We start from the raw sequence: 16,054 nt of genomic DNA, 5'->3' as shown, positions 1-16,054 counted from the left end.
GACCTTGCAAAGATCAACTCACCCCTATCCCCAAAACCCCACATTTCCCATGGCTTAACCCACCTAGCCTGCACATCCCTGGAACTATAGCATGGCCAATCCACCTAACCTGCACATTATTGGATTGTGGGAGGAAACCAGAGCACCCAAAGGAAACACACGCAGACACAGGGAGACAGACAGTCACCCCAAGGGTGGAATCGAACCCAGGTCCCCAGCACTGTCAGGCAGCAGTGCTAACCACTGAGCCACCACGTCACCCATTCAAAAATCAGTGGAGTAAACAGCTAAACTTCACTCGGAAGGAGGCCAGTCTTCACTCAGTTCCAGGAAGCAGGCAGTGTCTCTGGAAACAGATTAAGTCTCACTGACTGATCTAGAATAGCCTAAAATGGCTGGATTGCTTTAACATCGTGAGGTGAATTCCACAGAAACATGCTGCTCAGAACTAAGGCCATTTGGCCCACTATGCCTGTGTTGGCTGATTGAAAGAAGTCTACAATTAGTCTGACATGTCTGCTTTCCTTAAAGCATTAGAAAATTCCTCCATTTCAAGTACTGATCCAATATTCTTTGGAAAGCTTCCATGACCTGCTTCCAATACCCTTTTGGTTGCACATGCCATAGCATGTCAACAGATGACTTTGTGTTCAAAGCAAATAACCTGACTTTCGCGAACATGTTTTCAGAAGGGAACTGCAAGTGTGCTTGAGAGAATAGGGAACTGAACAATGCATTGAAAGGCTGATGTAATAGATGGAATCTGAAATTTAGGATTTAAATGCATTTGGAGAGGCAAGGACTGCATAGGTATAGTCAGCACAAAACCACCCTGACTGTGGGGCCAAGGAGAAAGAGGAATGTCAAGCCTTGTGAAAACCTTCAATGCCAGGCTGCATGCCAGTTACCACCCCCCTCACCTCTCGCCCAGCAGGCACTATCCAACTGGCCAGCTGACCGTTACAGTCAGTCGCTAGCACACTGCAGGGAAGAGTTTAGCAACTGGCCCTAGCTTACCCAGAGAAATGTTAGGCACAACCATGGAATGGTATCCAGTAAGGGCAAGTTTGCCAGATCTTCATTTCCAATGCCCACCACAGCCACATTTTAAAAGCTGGTACTTGCCGCGCAGTCCAAATCTTACATCTCTGCAGTGCAACACTCCACACTAATGACTACATGAGATGACTTTTTGGCTTCACGCTGGTGCTTTTGAACTTCCATTTGGAGAGGCAAGGACTGCATAGGTATAGTCAGCACAAAACCACCCTGACTGTGGGGCCAAGGAGAAAGAGGAATGTCAAGCCTTGTGAAAACCTTCAATGCCAGGCTGCATGCCAGTTACCACCCCCCTCACCTCTCGCCCAGCAGGCACTATCCAACTGGCCAGCTGACCGTTACAGTCAGTCGCTAGCACACTGCAGGGAAGAGTTTGGCAACTGGCCCTAGCTTACCCAGAGAAATGTTAGGCACAACCATGGAATGGTATCCAGTAAGGGCAAGTTTGCCAGATCTTCATTTCCAATGCCCACCACAGCCACATTTTAAAAGCTGGTACTTGCCGCGCAGTCCAAATCTTACATCTCTGCAGTGCAACACTCCACACTAATGACTACATGAGATGACTTTTTGGCTTCACGCTGGTGCTTTTGAACTTCCATTTGCTACTCAAGTTGACGGTTGTGTCTCTTGCTATGGTTAATCTAATTTGGATTTTACTCTTGGATGTAACTTTGATGGTTGCAGTGTGGGAAGAGGAAACGTAGGGAATCTCAGATTGCTCCACACTCACAGCCAAAACAATGATCTAGAGACTATGGCAATTTGACTCAACATAAATGAGACACAGTGCAATGCTAAGAATGGAAATAGCAGTTGAAATGTCATGACTGGAAACTCTCAATGAGAGGAAATAATGAACCAATGAAGAAGGAAATCCAGATTACAGTAGCTAGGTCAGAGCCAGAGCCATTGCTTGGCCTTAATCTCCAACTACAGAGTTTCTGCCACTAACTCAAATCTGCATCAAATGATAGCCATCGTTCAGTTCCACCCCTCAAAGTCAGGAGGCAGTGGGTGCAAAACCCCAGAGATCTGAGGTCACAATAAAGAGTTGGATCGGGGGAGAGCTGCATTGTTGGGGGTGCCAATGTTTCATCAAACCATTCATCCTGTCTGCCCTTGGAAGCTAAAAACTAAATTGCACAGCATTATTTGAAGAGGGGGCGGTTCTGGGACCCTTCATGTGGCTACAAAGGCCCAACAACGTCTCTTCTTCCTCAGGCAGCTGAGGAAATTTGGCGGATACCCTTACCAACTTTCATAAGTGCGCCATCGAGGGCATTCTGTCTGGATGTATCACTACCTGGTATGGCAACTGTACCATTCAAGATCGGAGACGGTTACAGAGAGTGGTGAACTTGGTCCGGACAATCACAAAGGCCAACCTCCCATCGAAAGAATCCATCTACCAGACCCGCTGTCAAGGAAAGGCCGCCAGCATTCTCAAAGATCCATCCCACCCTGGCAATGTTTTTCTACAACCCCTACCATCGGGGAGAAGGTACAGAAGCCTGAACACACACACCAGCTGGTTTCGAAACAATTTCTACCCGACTGTTGTTAGAATGTTGTTGTGAATGGACTCACAAACTCTTAACATTCACCTGTACCTGTTTTTGTTTTTGTCGCTGTTTATCTATTGTTTACTTATCTATGCTACTTAACTATGTGATCTGTCTGTATTGCTTGCAAGACAAAGTTTTTCACTGTGCCTCGGTACACGTGACAGTAAATTCAATTCAATTCAATTTGTTACTCTAGCCAACAACTGTCCCTCAAACCACATGGTTCATACACAGATCATTTGCTCATTAGCACAATGCTGTTTGTGAGGGCTTGCTTGGATAAAATTGGCTATTGTTTTTCCCACATTACTACGGAGTCTGTACTTCAAAAGCACTGCAGGGGGCATAGAGATGTCCGGAATTGTGTAATTCAATGCACAAACAAAGTTCGTTTTCTCTTTCATTGCCTTTCACCATTCTATCTGGATGTATCACGGCTTGGCACAGCAACTGCTCTGCCCAGGACCATAGGAAACCACAGAGCGTTGTGAACACAGGCCAGTCCATCACACAAACTAACCTTCCATCCACTGACTCCATCTATTCTTCCCGCTGCCTGGGGAAGGCAGCCAACATCATCAAAGACCCCTCCCACCCTGGTTATAATCTCTTCTAACCTCTTCCATCAGACAAAAAGATACAAAAGATTAAACACACGTACCAACAGGTTCAAGAACAGCTTCTTCCCCGCTGTTATTAAACTTTTGAATGGACCTCTCAAATATTAAATTTAATGCTGATCTCGCCCTTTTCTCTAAAGCAATAACTTTGTATTCATTGCTCTGTTCTGTCACTCAAATGCACTTTGTGTGCTATGATTGGCCCATCCGGAGGGCTAAACAAAACTATTCACCGTACCGAGGTACATGTGACAAATCAAATCTCAAAAAACAATCCATGAAAGCAGTGGAAAAATAATGGGTAGGAAGGCAACAGAGACTCTGCACATCAGTGTTTGCATGCACTGGGCAGAGATGATCACAGAGTGGTATTACTGGCAAGTTTAGCAATTATTGTCCATCACTAGTTGCCCTAAGGTTAATACAAGTGGATAGTGAAGCATCAGCCACATTGACTTGCAATGCAATCACATTTAGCCCAGAGCTGGTAAGAATGACAGGTTCCCATCCTTAATTAGGGACCAAGTTGGGTTTCTGTAACAATTTGACAGCTTCATGCTCAATTTTGTTGGCAAAGGCTCTCGATTTCTAGGTTTTAATTGAAAACTGCATTTACATTCTGAAAACTGCTTGGATGGCACTTGAACTCTCATTCTCTGGGTTACTAATCCTAGCAGCAGAGCTGGTTCACAAGGATGAGACTAAAGATTTATTGTCTCGAAATGCATTTTATATGATGATGTCCTCACAAATCTACGTCCATTTTAGCAATTCCCCTGCTGATGGACATCCATTTGCAACTGTTCTTAAATACGGCCCTGTCTTAATGGAGAAGTCATGTACTTAAGCAGTGTAATGTCAGAAACTAATACACAGATTCTCATTTTATCTCACTCTAGCCACTCAAACAACTAAGCCGGGCTCTGTGCTTGCACATAAATTATATCAGTAATAGATGAGTCCCTTCGGAGAACGGAATTAGAAAACAGAAGAACAATTACCAAGCACAATTCATCGCCCGGTGTTAACTAATGCGCCAGGGAGTGTTGGCAATGTTTTAACCACCATCCAACTGCCTAGAGAAGCTTTCAAAAAAAATTAATAGATTATGAAATGTTTTATCATGTGCCTATTAACAGGCTACCATTTCAGGACGTCTGCCTCATTTGATCATTTACCCATTTGAAAGGACTTGGCTCTGAATGGCAGATTAGTTAACTAGCCCCAAATGCACTCTCTACACCCTGGCATCTTTTCTTTTCGCCTATAAGTCCCTCATTCAAACCTCCCACTTTGACTAATTTTTAATTCTTCTGACCTGATACCTCCTATATGGCTCATATTTTATCAAATAATGCTCCTGTGAAGCGCCCTCAGTGTGTGCTATTACTTTTAACGTGATATACAAAAACAAGTTGTTGTTTGATGGATAGCCATGTTCTGTATGGCTTGTCCAGCTCCCGCCATATTCCCTTTCCCTCAAACCTATTCCTTTCGCTTATGGCTCACCTGGTCTCCTCAGTTACCAGCTCTCACAGTTATCCACTTAGAGACCATTGTCCCTCGCTTGTGAGTTTAGATCAGGTCACTGCAACTTTCCACCACCACTCAACTTTGACCTGTATGCACATCTACCTGTATTGACACAATTCTACAGGCACCAGCCCATCTCTCTGGCATCTTGCCCAAGTAGCAATTTTAAAGAGCGCTGGTCTGTATTTTATTTTTGTGTAGTATCTTGGGAGCAGGCCATTCAGCCCTTCGAGCCTGCTCCACCATTCAAATGATCAGCGTTGATCCTCTGAACTAAGACCATACTCCTGCTTTCTCCCTACAATCTTTGATGCCTTTAATGTCTAAAACATTTTTGAATATATCCCTGTTATAAAAAGCCAGAATGGTGATGGAATGCTACTGAATGTCCATGGGCCATAGTCAGACTCTCTCTTGTTGGAGACACCCATTGTTTAGTACCTGTGTGGTGTGAACACTGTCAGCTCAACCCTGGATATTGTCCAAAGTCTTGCTGTGCTGGGACATGAACTGCTTCAGTATCAGGAGTCATGATGGCACTGAATATTGTGCAATCATCAGCAAACATCCCCATTTCTAGCCTCAATGACAGAGGATAGCTCATTGATAAAGCAGGTGAAAAGGTTTGGGTGTAGGACATTGTCCTCAAAAACTCAAAAGGGCCTTTGTGATGCCATAGTAGTGTCCCTACATCTGAGCCAGGAGACCTGGGTTGAAATCCAACCTGCTTCAGAAGTTTTAAACAGGTTGATGAGAAAATATCTACCCCAAAGGAACACCTGCAAGTGATGCAAGATCCCACTTGGAGCAATGTGATAAGATCAGGTCATGTGATACCAGTTGAAGATAAATACTGGTCACGCTTTCTCTGCTCTTCATTGAGATGATGCCACTAATCACGAATACCAATATCTCAGACAAAACGTAGATGGGGCTACGTGTGCAACACAAGCCTTTTCTGGCAGAATTAGCCTATTACCTGGTCAATCTCAAGTTGTCAAGATTGAAACCCACAACTTTCTGACTCAGAGGGATGAATGTGGCCGTTCTTGTGCCGTTGAGTAAACTGGCATCATATTATCCTTTACGGAATCTCCATATTGCCAAAGCTTGTTCTAAATTAAACAATGCAATCCTCAGTCAAAGCTATTAGCAGCTCTCGAAGCCATCACTGGCCCACAAAGAGGGTGGGTTGGTGGGGGGCATGGACCTAAAGAGGGAGTTACAGAGGGAATGGTCTCTGCGGAACACAGATAGGGGTGGGGAGGGCAATATACCTCTGGTGGTGGGATCTGTTTGTAGGTGGCAGAAATGGGGAAGAATAATGCGCTGTATCAGGAGACTGTTGGGGTGGAACGTGAGGACCAGTTGTAAAACCTGAGTCCACTCCCCCACGACTCACCTCCATCCAAGGCCCCAAAGTATCCTTCCATATCAGATGGAGATTTTCCACCTCATCTACTGCATCTGTTGCTCTCGATGCGGTCTCCTTCACATTGGGGAGTCAGGATGCCAACTCACTGAGCGATGCAGGGAACATCTCTGGGACACACGCACCAGATAACCCACCACCCTGTGGCCAACCACTTCAACTCCCCCTCACACTGCCCCAAGGACATGCAAGTCCTGGGCCTCCTCCGTGCCAAGTCAAAGTCACCTGCCAACTGGAGGAAGAATGCCTCATCTTCCATCTTGGGACCCTACAACCACACGGCAACAACATCAACATCATTAGTTTCTTCATCTCCCAGACCCTCACCTTATCCCAGATCCAATCCACCAACTCGGCACTGCCCTCTTGACCTGTCCTACCTGTCCATCTTCCTTCCCAACTATCCGCTCCACCCTCCCTTCCAAACGATCACAATTACTTCCCACTTGCATCCACCTATCATCCTCCCACCTGCCTTCTCCCCAGCCACACCCCTCTATTTATCTCTCATCTCCCTTCCCCTTCCATATTCCTGATGAAGGGTTTATGCCCAAAATGTTGGTTCTCCTGCTCCTCGGTTGCTGCCTGACCTGCTGTCCTTTTCCAGCGCCACACTTATCCCCTTTGACTCTCTAGCATCTGTAGTCCTCCAAAGAAAGAGGTCCAACATTCATAGAATCCTCAACAGTGTGGAAACAAATCCACACCAACCCACAGAAGAGTAAGCCAACCAGACCCATTCCCTTATTACTCTACACTTGCCCTTGACTAATGCACCTAATCTACACATCCCTGAACACTATGGGAAATTTAGCATGGCCAATTCACCTAAGCTGCACATGCTTGGACAGTGGGAGGATACCCACACAGACATGGGGAGAATGTGCAAACTTCACACACACAATCGCCTGAGGCTGGAATCGAACCTGAATCCCTGGTGCTGTGAGGCGGCAGTGCTAACCACTGAGCCATTGCACCACCCTGATACTTTGGCCTAGTCTGTCTGACTCTCCTGTTCCCTACAGAAACTTCCAGCAATCTCCTTCACAATACTGCCACTCATTGTAACCTTCAGCAAAATCTGGTCCAATATTTGCGTTTCAGGTTCCTCGAAGTATTTCCCAGTCTCCACTTTATACCTCCTTCAAATTGAAAGCCCTGTTAAATGGACTTTGCTCTAGCATTTCAATCTAAATATTTATAGTACATCATGATTACATTCATAAAATATACAAATCTCATTCAGTCAGAGTTGTTGACAGGAATCAGCTCTAATTAATTTTTGACCAATGTTTTCTTAAAGTTTGAATGCAAGTAAAATGTTTAATCTTATTTTTATTTATTATTTAAAAGGCAACAATGAATAATGCAAATCAATTCAGTCACTGGCTCAATTGAGATGACTTCTGTTTCTCTATTACGAAAAAGGATGGCTTGAAAATGAAAAATCCTTTTTCCCACAGATAGAAAGGAGACAAGAGGCTTCATACCATCACCAAGCGATACCTTAACAATTTCTCGCTAGTATTGGCAGTTAACAATGACTTGACAGATAGTTTAGAGGGACAGCAAGATAGTGCACTGTCCTTCTGGGTTTGAGTGGAGGATTCAGTGGCTGTATCTGAGCTGAATATGGCCCATTGTCCAGTCAATTCCTCAGTCACAGCTCAGAACTGTCTAGAATCTGGTCAGGGCTACAGTTCATCTCCTGGGGAAAGATGGAGCATCTGCAACTGACCTTGTACTTTTAACAGTATTGTTGCTCACTTTGGTGACCTTATAACTCCATAAGGTGCTCTGCATCAATTATTTTGGAGGGTGGGATGCCTTGAGGGGAGATGTAGGGCAGGATTTAATGACGACGATGCGAGTCTTGGCATCAGGTTAAATAGCCAGTGATGGCCCATGTCGTCTCTTACCATGAATGACTGCCAATCGGGTACTTCACTGGGCATCAGTGAGACCAGGGACCCTGACAGGTGGCGTCCCATCTGCCAAGAGCCGGCAGCTCATCAGGAACGAGAAGCTTTTCACTGCTCAGCAGCACCACTGGGAAGATGGTGGCTGATGTTGGCAGGGCAGCCACCCACCTGAGGAACCCAGACGACAGGGGAGTGATGGCGAGTGGGGATTCAAGGCATTAGGTCATGGGGTCATGGCGGGCATGAAGGCATTAGCACAGAGGACATGGGTTGGCTCCTATGTTTATTTTTGACCTCACTGAGCAATTAAAGGGTCTGCTGAGGGAATTGAAACTTTTAATTTTACTTTAAAAATGGCTTCATCTAGTCTCAAGGGTGAAAGATCACAGAACACTGCATCGCTTCCTGTGATGACATAAGTGTCTCATTGGCAAATTAGATTAGAGTCTCTACATTAAGGAAACAGGCCATTTGGCCCAACAAGTCTACACCAACCCTCCAAGGAGTAACCACCCAAACCCCTACCTTATATTTACCCCTGACTAAGATGCCTAACATTACGCACAATTTAGCATGACCAATCCACCTAACCTGCACATCTTTGGATTGTAGGAGGAAACCCACACAGACATGGGGAAAATATGCAAACTCCACACAGACAGTTGCCCTAAGGCTAGAATTGAACCTAGGTCCCTGGCACTGTGAAGCAGCAGTGCTAACCACTGAGCCACAGTGCCACCCCAAATGACAATGTACGATGGCTCAGTGGTTGGCACTGCTATCTCACAGCACCGGGGACCCGGGTTCGAGTCCAGCCTCAAGGGACTGTCTATGAGGAGTTTGCATATTCTCCCTGTGTCTGTGTGTCTTTCCTCCCATAGTCCAAAGATGTGCAGGTTTGGTGGATTGGCCATGCTAAATTGCGCAGAGTGTTCAGGGATGTGCAGGCTAGGTGCATGGGTCAGGGGTAAATGTAGAGTATGGATCTGAGTGGGATACTCTTCGGAGGTCCAGTGTGGACTTGTGGGGCCAAATGGTCTGTTTCCACACTGTAGGGATTCTACAATTTTATGAATTCCTTATTCCACAGCTCCCATAACCTCCTTCTTAATGTCAGGTCCCTCAGTGAATGCCCTCGAACAGGACACCCCCTCAAGAAGCTTGCAAGCAACCACAACAAGGTTGCCATGTTGGGAATTCTGATTGGCAAGACCTTTGCCCACCACTGGGTGCTTATTAGCTGTGGTGAACGAGGCCTGTAAGTGGGCATTATATGGCTCAGTCAGACCTGGGATGGGAAAGTGACTGGATCCCCAATTGTCACCTTCCTACCTGATTTAAATGCCTCCCTCACAACCAAGTGTGCCACAGTGGAAGGCATAACATACCCCCTATTGGGTCTGGAAGTGGAACAATTCTGCTTGCATATTGTTTCAGACTTTAACTTTGCCACATAAAGCTGTGGCAGCACGACGAGGTTCCTCAGTCTGTATTTCAGTGCAAAGACGAGAAACCATCATCTTGAGGATCTGTTTCACTGCTCTGATTCGGCAGTAATAGACATGAACTGTACTTAGAAACAACGTCAGTCAGATAGTGAGCAGATTTTGTCTCAGGCCAATTGAATCCAATTTATTGGGAAATGGATAGAGAGGGATGTTGTCCATTGTAATAATGGACAATGGAAATGAATGCAGAAGGGATTTGGTGCATTGAAATTCTATACAATGGGAGTGAGTATAAAGGGGTTTCGTCCATTAGGAGGTCTATATAATGGCAGTGAGTACAAGGAGCTTGTTCCATTTTGACAATGGGAGCAAATACAAAGGAATTTGGTCCATTGCAATGCTATACAAAACCAATAATGGGAAGACTCTTAGTTGAATTGCTGTACTTTTAAAATATTGTTCTTGGGATGTGACTCCTGAAGGACAATAGCGCACCTGTTGTGTTTTATGAAAACCTCAGGAACTTTTGTGGCCAACATTTTTATGATGCCAGTTCTTATACAATCAGGTTTATTCACTCCAGCTTTACCACCTGCGTCACTGCTGCTCTGAGTTCTTGAGGTGAAATTTTAAGATTATATCCGGTTTAGAAACTGGATTGTGTCCAAAACTATGGCCAATGTAAGTGCCTAATGCTATCGGAGGCTTGGCAAATTGGTAACTCAGCATAATGGCTACAGCGCCAGTGAGCCACCCAGCCTCCACCATCGAGGGGTGACAGTGGGGGGTGGAGGGGTAAAATTCAATCAGCTGGGATGCCAGCTGAAAGCCTCAGGTGAGTTTGGGAGATGGAGGGAGGTTGTGGCAGCCCGGAGACAGGAACATACGAAGACCAAGATGTGTTTTCCATATGGAATGCACTGTCCAGCTCAACGTTTGGATAAGCAATTTAGAGTCATAGAGATGTACAGCACGAAAACAGACCTTTGGTTCCACTTGTCCTTGCTGACCAGATATCCCAAACTAATGTAGTCCCACCTGCCAGCACCCGGCCCATATCCCTCCAAACCCTTCCTATTCATACACTCATTCAGATGCTTTTTAAATGTTGTAATTGTACCAGCCTCCACCACATCCTCTGGCAGCTCATTCCATACACGTACCACCCTCTGAATGAAAAAGTTACCCCTCAGGTCTCTTTTGTTTCTTTCCCCTCTCACCCTAAACCTATGTCCTCTAGTTCTGGACTCCCCCACCCCAGGGAAGAGATTTTGTCTATTTATCCTATCCATGCCCCGCGTGATTTTATAAACCTCTATAAGGTCACCCCTCAGCCTCTGACGCTCTAGGAAAAACAGCCCCAGCCTATCCAACCTCTTCCTACAGCTCAAATTATTTAAACAGAAAAGCTATCTTTTTAGTGGGGCACTCCAGCAATCTCTTTCAAGACTGTTTGTCACTTGACATATGGGGCACGTGATCATGAAGGCAGCAAGGCTAACCATCCACCAATAAACTGTATCACACCTAGGCTCCTTTCTCAAAGCTTTCAGCCTTGCTCTCTTCTGAGCATGTTATAGGCACCAAAGGCCTGTGTTGGGAGGTTCCTGTAGACACCTCCCCTGCACTGGAACCTATAAGATAATTGCTTTGATCTGCTGCTGTTGCAGTGCGGCAGATTGACCCCCATAAGCACTGTTAAATCTCCTTTACAGTCCAGTCCACAATCTGCCAAGCGGGAATATGAACCCCCCCCTAGTTGTTAGTTCAGTATCATTTGGTATTTGACGATGAGGAAGGTAGAGTCCATTAAGGTTCTGTACAATAGGGGCAAACAGGAAAGGGCTTAGTCCATTGAGCATTATCTGACATGAATGAACAAGATAATACATGGCTTAGAAAGGGTGGATGCTGAGAAATTGTTTCCGTTAGGTGGGGAGACTAAGACCCATGGCATAGCCTTAGAATTAGAGGGAGTCAACTTAGAACGGAAATGGGGAGACATTTCTTCAGCCAGAGAGGGGTGGGCTTGTGGAATTCATTGCCACAGAGTGCAGTGGAGGCTGGGATGTTAAATGTCTTCAAGGCAGTGATTGATAAATTCTTGATCTTGCAAGGAATTAAGGGCTACGCGGAGAGTGCAGGTAAGTGGAGTTGAAATGCCCATTAAATGGTGGAATGGACACGATGGGCCGAAAGGCCTTACTTCCACTCCTATGTCTTATGGTCTTGACAAGGAGCACTCAATTCTTTACAATGGGAAAGCATTTGATTGAGATGAGAAAATCCTCATAGCTTGCCTTCTCCTGTCAGGGCAGTTGCTTTAAATGAACGTTAGGCCTGATGCCGGCCCCTTTTATTGTCCTGAAATGTTCTTGTTCAATCACAGTACAGTCGGTTAGAGCAGAATGGTTGGAAAGTGTGACCTTGTGTCTGCAATAACTTCACAGCAGATTACCAAACTGGACACATTACCAATTAGTTATAAACATCAAACCAAGCGTTTCTTCAGGGAATGGTGGCTATCAAACAGAATTCCACTTAAAGCCCTTGCAGATCTTTTCAGTAAAAGAAATATTTACATATTCATGGTCTTTGGTGCATGAATCGTGAGACAGGGACTCATTAATACTGAATGGCCCTGCAGTAATGTATAAAACACAGCTTTGCTTCAGAAGCTGCTTTCACTACTTTTTTCCAGTTTGCTTCTTCAGTGATATTTGCTTTAAGTAAAGCGATGGAAATGGAAATGGAAATCATGAAAGCTTTACAAAAAGACCTTGACCTTTGAGTGGTTAGGATTTGGAACGGACTGTTCGGCAGAGTGGTGGATACAGATTTAATAGTAGCCTCCAATGGCAATTGGACTGAGGTTGTGTTTGTGATCGTTGGCATCGCTGGGTTGAGTTCTGTGCAGGCAAGGACGAATCTCAGGTCCTGAATGGTACGACTGTACAACTTAAATAGTCTAATCAGTCATAGGAAGGGAGGTTCAGGATACAAATGGAGGAGGTGAGAGCTGCCTACCTGCCTCTGTCTGTAAAGCAAGGTGGCAAGTCCCCTGAGGATTGCTGCTGCCTTGGCAAGTTTTAACAGGCAGCTCCTCAGAAATGCACGGAGATGGATAGCGCCCTTGCACAATAGAGGTAAGGCAAGTGCTTGTGCCAATGTCCCGGAGTTTTGCTGAAAGGACCACTGTAAGCAATGTCATTCAGTCCAGTGGGATGTATCAATTCTTTGAAAGTGCATCAGGACCTATACATCCCTTACATTACAGCTGCACTTCAATCACAGTGAGATATCAGCGGGGGTGCAACTGTACACGCACAGCTGGCATCCATTGTTAATGTTGGCACCTGCACTGGGAACAAGAAATTCTGACTGGGTAAATACTCTGGCAGTGGGAAGTACTCATCTTTGGCATTGTCCGATTCTGTCCTTGCTAAAGTGCATCCATTGTTAGCCTCCGAATGTTAACCATATTTAAAACAGAATTCACGTCCACACTTTCAGTGCAAGCTTTATTTGAGTCAGCCACACTCCATAAAACTCTCACACCACACTGATTACTCGCTCCCTATATTTATACAACCAATTCACACCCAATTAATTCTTAATTGCGATGTCCATTTCCTCATTCCATTAGCTCTCAGGCATCCCTTCAAATGATATTAGACAATAACATCAGGGTCTGGAACCTTGAGGCTGATTGTAACACTGCTTGGTGGATCCAGCACACGGATAGGGCACCAAACTGCTGGATGTGTGACTGCTTCAGCTATCAGAAAAGCACAGGCAATGTTAAAACAGTTCAGAGCAATGTTGCCCCATGTCCTGACGTCAGCTGATGATTGGTAAGGTTGTGGTCATGTGACAGGCTACCAATTCCCCACACGTTGCCATCTCATGCTGACACGATCTACAGTCAGTCAAGATGCAGGTCTGACATTACTGGAAAAAAAGGCGTCATGTGAATGGGTTTACAGTGAGACAATGTCATGAAGGAGATATTTATACAAAGGAGTTGTTAGAATATGAAACTCTACCTGCAAGGCAAGAGTTACGATGGATATGGGAATCTCTCAGCCGTGTTTAGATGTGACACGTGACCAAAGAACCCCAATATACCTCTGCGTCCCTGGCTAAGTACTTGTTAGGTAAGTTTGTACAATGCTGCAGGCTATTCTACAGCAACCAGCCTTGTATGGTTAAACTTGTCCATACACAAACTCAGAACAAGGAGTTCAGCAAGACAGGAGAACAACTGAGTAAGAAAGGAACAAAAGTAGAATGGAGAAAAATAGGAAGAGCGAGAGTGAGAGCGTGCCTGAGACAGGCGAGGGGCAAATTGAGATAGGGAGGGACAAAGTGAGAAAGGGAAATGAAAGCGAAACAGAGAGCCAATGGAAAAGATGCTCCCACTGGCAGGAGAGACTAGGATACAAGGGCACAGGCTCAGAATGAAGGGACGACCTTTAGAACTGAGTTGAAAAGGAATTTCTTCAACCAGAGGGTGGTTAACTCACTGCTGCAGAAAGCTGTGGATCCCAATTCATTGAGTGTATTTAAGGCAGAGATAGATAAGTTCTTGGTTAATAAGGGGTTATAGGGAGGAAGACAGGAGAATGAGGTTTAGAAACATATCAGCCATGATTGAATGGCAGAGTGCTCTCAATGGGCTGAATGGCCTCATTCTGCTCCTGTATCTTATGGTCTTACAGTTGGTCCAGGAATTGAACCTATGCTTTTGACATTACTCTGTGCTGCAAACTTGTTCAGCCAAGTGAGCTCACCAATATCCCACAATTCACACAGAATTACTCTGCAACTGACAGGAAGATCAATCTAAAATGCCCCCACAAAGTGTGAATTGCAAAGAAGTTAATTCTAAAGTTGGTCTGCCAGAGGAGTGAAGGAGCTTTGTGGATTGAAAGGCTGGTGAAGTTCTGAATCGCTGAGAATGAGGAGAAATGTCTTCACCCAGAGAGTGGTCAGGCTGTGGAATTCTCTGCCAGAGAATGCGCTTGAGGCCAAAATACTGAATGTTTTCAAGATGTAGCTCTTAGGTCGAGTGGGGTCAAATGGGCATGGGGAGAAAGCTGGAACCAGGGGACTGAGCTGAATGATCAGCCACAATGATACTGAATAATGGAGCAGGCTTGAAGGGCCGAATGGCCTACTCCAGCTCCTATTTCCTATGTTTCAATGAAACTTGGCAAGAGAGGCAGAGCTGGATAGAATGACAAGATAAACAGAGATGGACAGACGTAGAGGTAACTCTCAGGGACGGAACAATATGATCTGGGAGCTCACAGAACTGAAAAGAGAGCGATCTCATGTAGACAGGAAGTGAGATAGTCAGAGACTGAAAGAGAAAGTTCATAGAAGGAACAAGAGAGAGACAGAGGGCTCCAAAAGAGACAAAGACAGATGACTGAGATGCAGAGACAGTGAAATTTTAAAAGAGAGAATTAGAGAATTCAGCAAAACAGAAAGAGAGGGAGAGTGACCAGAAAGAGGGACAGTGACAGAGACAGAAAGGATGAGAGTTGGTTTCTGCACTGTGTGATGAATTCTTTCTTTTCTGCTGTGTGGTGGGAAGGCAGTTAAACAACATGGATTCTGTGTAAGGGAACTCAGTGAGGTGTCAACAACAACTGGATGGCTGTTACGTTGAACTCAGGAAGAAGTTCTTGGAAATAGCACGCAGCTAAAGTCAAGACTCCGATGAAGTCCAGGGAAGCTCAGAAAGTCGGAAAGTGTGTGTTTAGGAAAGCCATAAGTGACTCAGAACAAGCCTGTGAGCATGAATACAGCAGTGTGGCAGAGATAGTGGGGTACGAATATCTTACAAACAGAATTTGCTTAATATAACTGAGCGAGGTTGGAATTTGGAGGAAAATGGCAGGGCAGGGATGGCTTGGTAAAGCTAGCTGTCAGTGGACAGTTGGGCTAAATTTGTAAATGGGCACTGAAGTGTAGTTTCCGAGCCTATGGGCCCAGGACAGGAAGGTGATGAACTGAAACAGGAGGAGCCGTTGAGGCAGTTTGTGATGAAACAACTCTTGAGAGGGTATTTTGAGGCCCAGATGAAGAATTGTAATCCCTTGCAATTAATGAAATTTGATGACCCAGCAACTCATGTTGAAGGGGAGATTTCTTTATTCACTCGTGGAATGTGGGCATTGCTTGCTGGGTCAGTATTTGTTGCTCATCCTTAGGTGCCCTGGAGAACGTGATGGTGAGCTGCCTTGTTGAGTAACTGCTGTAGGTAGACCCACAATGCTGTTGGACAGGGCATTCCAAGATTTCGATCTAGTCAATGAGGAATCTGTGGATCAGTCTTGATCCCATTTCATGTTTTTAGTTATTTTAATTGACCTGCTCAGATATGTTATGGCACACCTCCATGACAGGTTTCACTTAAACCTGAACCATTTGGCCTAGAGATAGTGACACTAGCACAGTGCCA

General features: G+C 45.2%; 1 protein-coding gene across 1 annotated transcript in view; it reads right to left on the bottom strand.

The window, feature by feature from the left end:
* LOC140478441 (glypican-5-like) overlaps positions 1–16,054 on the bottom strand; it is a 446,519-nt gene that overhangs the window by 59,079 nt on the left and 371,386 nt on the right. The gene's annotated exons all lie outside the window — the stretch shown is intronic.

The sequence above is a fragment of the Chiloscyllium punctatum genome, chromosome 6 (assembly GCF_047496795.1).
Source record: "Chiloscyllium punctatum isolate Juve2018m chromosome 6, sChiPun1.3, whole genome shotgun sequence".
In the NCBI taxonomy this organism is placed as follows: Eukaryota; Metazoa; Chordata; class Chondrichthyes; order Orectolobiformes; family Hemiscylliidae; genus Chiloscyllium; species Chiloscyllium punctatum.
The sequence above is the reverse complement of the archived record's forward strand: the minus strand, read 5'-3'. Positions and strand labels throughout refer to the sequence as shown.